Consider the following 6,000-nt stretch of genomic DNA (forward strand, 5'->3'; position numbering starts at 1 on the left):
ATTAGGATCTCCTGACAGTCAGCAGTTTCCACCCCACCAGCAGTTCCCTCAGGCTGACCTGTTGGGGTTAGTAGAGAGGAAAGAGGCTGGCTAAGTCATCTACTGGACTTTTTGTTAATGCAAGTAGGAACTGTAAATATATTACAGTGGGGAAAATGTGTATTTTTCACTCATAACAAACACAGATTTTGTTTCAAGTTTAAACAATAATTCATTTTTGGATATAGGCCAAGCATGAAAAATACTTAAAAAGTGAATGTTTCAGAAAGTTACAAGTGTATGAGAATAGGGGATTATAATGGGAACTGTTTTGCGATGTTAAGTATAACAAAATGTAGAAACTTTCCATAACTGTGGGTTCTGGGAGCACTTAACATGAATAAAATACAAGAAAATAGCAAATGCTCCTTGTGTTATGTGTGCCTGGCCAAAGTCAATGGGAAGACTCCTATTAACTTCAATGGATTTTAGATCAGGCCTTATGACTTTCTCTTTCAACAGTGCAACATTTGCTAATCTTAAAGAAAACGACTAGTCCCTGAGTTCTTGTTCTTCATGCTGTGTGCTACAAGTGGTCCCATGCAATCAATAGGATGAGAAATCAATAGGAATTCTCATAGTGTAAGGTACTACACAGATGAATGTGGGTGGAAAAATTGGGCCAGTGTGACTTTTGTCCCTAACGAGGATTGCTGTCCACCCGAATGTTCCTCAATGAGGTTATTTAGGGGACCGATGGGGAGGGGGAGAGGGTGTGTGGGTGGGAGGGCATTTGAGATGAAGTATGTGTGTGTGTGTGTGTGTGCGCTTAGGATAGAAAGTGGGTTTTGGGGGCCCAATAGGAGAAAAATGGAATGAATTCTTCCCTGAGGAGAAATAATAAGAGTAATGGTGGATCTAGGCCCCTGTAGCCCCTCTGTGCACAAAGGGCCCCCCATTGCCTTCAATCAGGGAGTAAGGCTTAGGGCCTGGAAATGCCAGCCCCCCCCCGCATGTGTGTGTGGTGGGACATACAGCTCTAGTTCCTCCTAATTCCATAGTTTTCTGACTGCTGGCACCCAAAAGGTTCTTCCTACTAGACCAGTGGTGGTTGGTGCCTACTGGGAATCTTTGTGTTGGAGATCAGTAAATTGGCATGGTCTGAAGAAAGCCGGGAGGAGACTATCTGAAAGTGAATGGTATTAGTGCTGCTGTTCTTGGAGCTCCCGTGGGTTCTGCACTAGCTTGTTGATTCAGCAGCCCTCAATGTTGTTCATAACAAAAGACCACAGGCTCAGTTTGGTGGCAAAGGTTCAGCCAGGTTTATTTTTGACAAGGCACGGTCCTAGTGCCCAGCTCAATGGTTACAGGGCATTAACACATGTATGCCTGCAACAAGGTATTAGCTCGATCAACATGATGTCGTCCCCATGGCCAATACAAAGATGCCCCTCCTTCCAATCTTTCATACATTGATACAAACAAGTTATGGATTCCATTCCATATGTTAGCTACCCTCCTTGTACCTGCTAGTTCAATCCTCATCTATTATCCTGTCATTCCTTTCTTATTTTACAAGGGGTCTGTGTGTTCCTGTACTGCTCTCTAGGAATTTGTTGATGTAGTTACTTGAGAGTTCAGGGTGCTGTGTATCATCCTCTCAGGTCAGGAATGTGCTTACATGGGTAGCTGATACCTAGTGTGTTAGTATTCTGCCAAGGCCTATTTTGATTCATACTTTTATCTGTCCCTATGGCTGCAGCAAGGCCTACGTTGGGGCAAGGGAAAGAGGAGTGGGATGGGGAGGGGATGGAATGCAGCACTGGTGAATGGTCAAGCTGCCTCCTGAGGGGAGGCAATTAGTGATCTCCTTCCTGGACTGAGGCTCCACTTTGAGAGGAATAACCCCCACCATGATCTACCTGGTGAGAGAGTGACTCTCCTACTGGGCCATTTGGAACTGAGCCAGAGAAAGACATCCCTCCAGGCCACCTGGCCTGTGGCAAAGGAAAGGGTGGGATTAAGGAAGCACCAGCGAAATGTCAAACTGCCTCATGAGGGGTGTCATTAATTCCCCCTCCCCCTCCTGGGATGAAGGACCTGCCTGAGGAAAGAGAACCTGCCCTCCTCCTCCCACCATAGGCTGTCTACAACTGAGCTAGACAACCACGCCCCCTGCTTCCCCTCCCCCCCTGCACTTCCAGGCTGCTGGGACTGAGGGGAGGGAAATGGTGGGGGGGGGGGGCAGCATGAGGCAAATCAATGACTTTCCACCTCATCTGAAGCAGCTAGTGACCTCTCCCAGAGCAGAGAAGTGCTCCCCCACCATGGGCTGCCTGCAGCTGGGAGAGGGTATCCTCCTAGTCATCACTGGGGAGCAGGGCCCCCACATTTCACTTTCTCCTCAGACTCTTCTCTGCTATTAATTGTGAGAAGATCCCTTACCTAATCACACCTGAGGAGTTGGGGCCTAGTTGGGTGGCTGAGGGGACAGTGAGAGGATCACCCTCTCCTGTCCTCCCTGAGGATCCTGGTCCCCTGAGAGGAAGCATCACAGGGCCCCATCCTGAGCAGACAGCCTTGTCCTCAGGGATGCTGCAAGATGCCATGAGGCTGGATCAGATAGCTGGAGAGACTCTCATGATTGTGTTACATTTCAGGTGAATATCCTGCTTAGCAGGGCCAGCTCCAGGGGTTTGGCCACCCCAAGCAGCCAAAAAAAAAAAAAAAGCCAAGATCTGTCGCAATTCAGCGGGAAGTCCTTCGCTCCGAGCGAGAGTGAGGGACCCTTCGCTGAATTGCTGCCGAATACGTGAAAGTGTCGCCCTTCTCTGGAGTTGCCTCCCCAAGCACCTGCTCGATAAGCTGGTGCCTGGAGCTGGCCCTGCTGCTCGATAGGGGGTGGGACTGTGCCCCAAGTGGCAGTGGTTTGTCTGAGGTGTTCCAGGAGCCATTCCGTATCAGGGTACTCAGTCCCATGAACTATGGGGCATTCCCGGTCTTCAGGATCATAGAAATTTCAATTTCAATTACCCCGGCAGTTTTAGTTGGATATGTTATTCCTCACTTCCCCTCCTTTGTGTTCTCAGTCTAAGAAGAAAAAAATGTTGGAGGGACTTCTTCAAAGACAGCCTTTGTCACAAATGTTGTTGTCTGACGAGAATTCAGTTCTCATATTGTTCGTATAGCCATACATAATTACCTGCGTCCACTCACCCTGAAGTGTAATAGATGATGCATGTGACGGGTTGGACCACAGAAACTCCTTTGGAACTGCCACCTGCTGTGCCTAGACTGCCTCTGAGCCTGTTTTCTCTGCCAGCTTGGGACTTCAGTGCCTTGCAGGGCTGATCCCAAAGATATATTTGCTAGTGTACAGTGAAGCAATGAGGTTTCCATTACTTTCCTGAAAAGACTATTCCACAGTCCAATTGATTTCACTATCAAGAAACTTTTCCTAATTTTCAGCCAGAATTTTTTAAATTTCATCCATAATTCTCATTTATACTTCCTTGTGTCATCCTAAATAATTTCTTGTGATCTTTGTGGTTTTATAGCCTGTCATTCAAATACTTGTAAATTCTCTGTTGTGGTCATTTTAGCCAAGCTATACTGTATAGCTTATACATATTTAGCCTTTTAACATTTTTTCTCATGAGTCAATCCATTTAGCCCCTTAATGGTTTTTTGTTGCTCTTTGCTATAATTCGCCAATGTTTTGATACTGAGATGCTTAGAACTGAACAAAGTACTCCAGGTGTTGCATTAACCCAATCCAAAGAGGGAAAATGGTTTCCTTGCTGAGCAATATGATGCTTTGGTATGTAGCCATAGATCTTAATGCAAATTTATGCTTAATAACTTAATGATGCCTGGTATCCTTAGTTTTCTTTTATCCTTACTGCTCCCACTGATTAGTGTTTCACATTATTTTTCTGGACTGTGCCATTTTGTTTCCTTCACAAATTTCTAACCTTCCTAAGTGAAGAGCTGAAGAACTGAGTTCTTAACTACACTCAATGAACAATCACTTGTAGATTTAGTACATACACAGTCTACTGCCTTTTGAAGATGTTAAATAACTTGGAAGCTGCTATCTATCCCTTTGGTAATTCATTAGACATTTCACTTCAGTTGGGTATGCTGCCATTTATATTTACCCTTTTTTAGTTCAAGAAATTCAGTTCATATAACAATATTCTAATCCAAGCCAATGTGAAGTAAGACTAAGATTTCGTTAGAAGCTAAATCAAATACTTTACTAAAATACAAATACAACATTTAGTGTATTCACTTCATCCACTACCTTTATAATTCTATTGGAAAAGCAATGGTTTTTGATGAGATGTTGTTTTTCATTATTTCATTATCCTATAGATGTTTAAATGACTTTTTCCTTTTAATATTCCACTTATTTTTACTAGAGATAGAGGGAACCCTGCAAATCCGTGGATATCTGCTTTATATCCACAGATATCTGCATCTGCAGACCATTTTTGCACATGGCTGCGGATCCAAATTTTGTATCTGAGCAGGGCTCTAGAGACAGAAGTTAGACTTACTAGATAGTAATTGTCACGCCTCTTTTCTTGTTTGAAGATGGTACAACATTTGCTTTTTTCTGTTATCTGTAAATTTATCCAATTTTTCCATGACTTTCTATCATAATTTCACTTGTTTGGTAAACACACTAAATTAATTCCCTTGTTGTGGGTCATCCAGTCTGGCTGAACTGTTTACAATGATGCTTTTTTAGCTAGCTTTTACCTCCTCTTTATCAATAGCTATTTTACAAGGTCTCCATTGCTTCTTAAACATCCAGTCTTGTTTTCTTTCTCAAGAAAAGAGAAATGGATTCTCTGATCCCATTGACTTCAATGGGCTTTGAATCAGGGCCATAATCCACCTGAAATCTAGTCAACCAAAATAAATACATAAAAGTAATTTCAGGGACTTTATCCTCTTGAGTCCCCCACTGCCCCACTCGTGGTTTTTATTTTTACAGTTCCATTTCCTGTTTCTTGTAAAATCTTTCCTTTGTTGCCAAATGAAAGACCCACAGGAACAGGGGAAACTGATTAAGTATAGTTCTTGTGCTAGTGAATCTTGGTGCAGGATTGACTGGAGTTCAAATTGAGTGACCTAAGTAACCTTGAAAATGTTTGACTATCTGGGGGAAAATAAGACTTAAGCGTGAGGAATCTCATGTCTGTATAATTTTATGAAAATAAGAATAAAACAGTAAAGCTAACAGTGCATTTTAGGATTATATTTCAGTCTGATTGCAACAGTAGTTCCCATCCTTCTAATACATAAAGTTTCCCATCTGAGCAGTCAGAGTTTGGTGCAGAAGGTGTGTTCCTTAGATAAATTACTTTCTATGTTCACAGGTTGTTTCTTTCCAAAATTTAACTTATTAAATTCCCCTTTAATTTCCATGATTGACTTCCCCTTTGTCTCAGGGAGGAACAGGTAGGTAAAGATTGTTGAGAACACAAGGATCCCCAAAAATATAAGGAAGCAGAAAGGTCCGAGGCCTTCCTAAAAACAGAAATAAGAGAAGTTTGTAAGAAAAATATCTTCTGACTCTTATTCCCTTACTTCTTCAGCATAGGTTTATATTTTAGGAATGAGGAAAATTCTTAATTCTAAAATAAAATAGAGTCCCAAATCATTAAGGAAGGTGGACTTTGTTATGCATTTCTGTTGGGATTTGTTAATAATCCTTTGCTAGGTATAGAATTCTTAAATATTTTGCCTTGCCTAGAGCATCTAACGTTCATCAACTCTGGGCATAGGATATGCATCAGGAACTGTGATGGTGTTAAGCCTTCTGTAATCAACACAAAACTTATGGTCACATCCTTTTTGGGAATCATAACAACTGGAGAAGTCCAGAGACTGTTTGACCCTTTAATTATCCCCATGTTCAGCATGCTTTTTATCTCCTTATGAATTCTCACCTGCATTTTTCTAGTGGTCTGATATGCCTTGCTGGGGGCAGGCTGTGGCTTCACAGTG

Source organism: Gopherus flavomarginatus, chromosome 15 (genome assembly GCF_025201925.1).
Source record: "Gopherus flavomarginatus isolate rGopFla2 chromosome 15, rGopFla2.mat.asm, whole genome shotgun sequence".
Lineage (NCBI taxonomy): Eukaryota > Metazoa > Chordata > Testudines > Testudinidae > Gopherus > Gopherus flavomarginatus.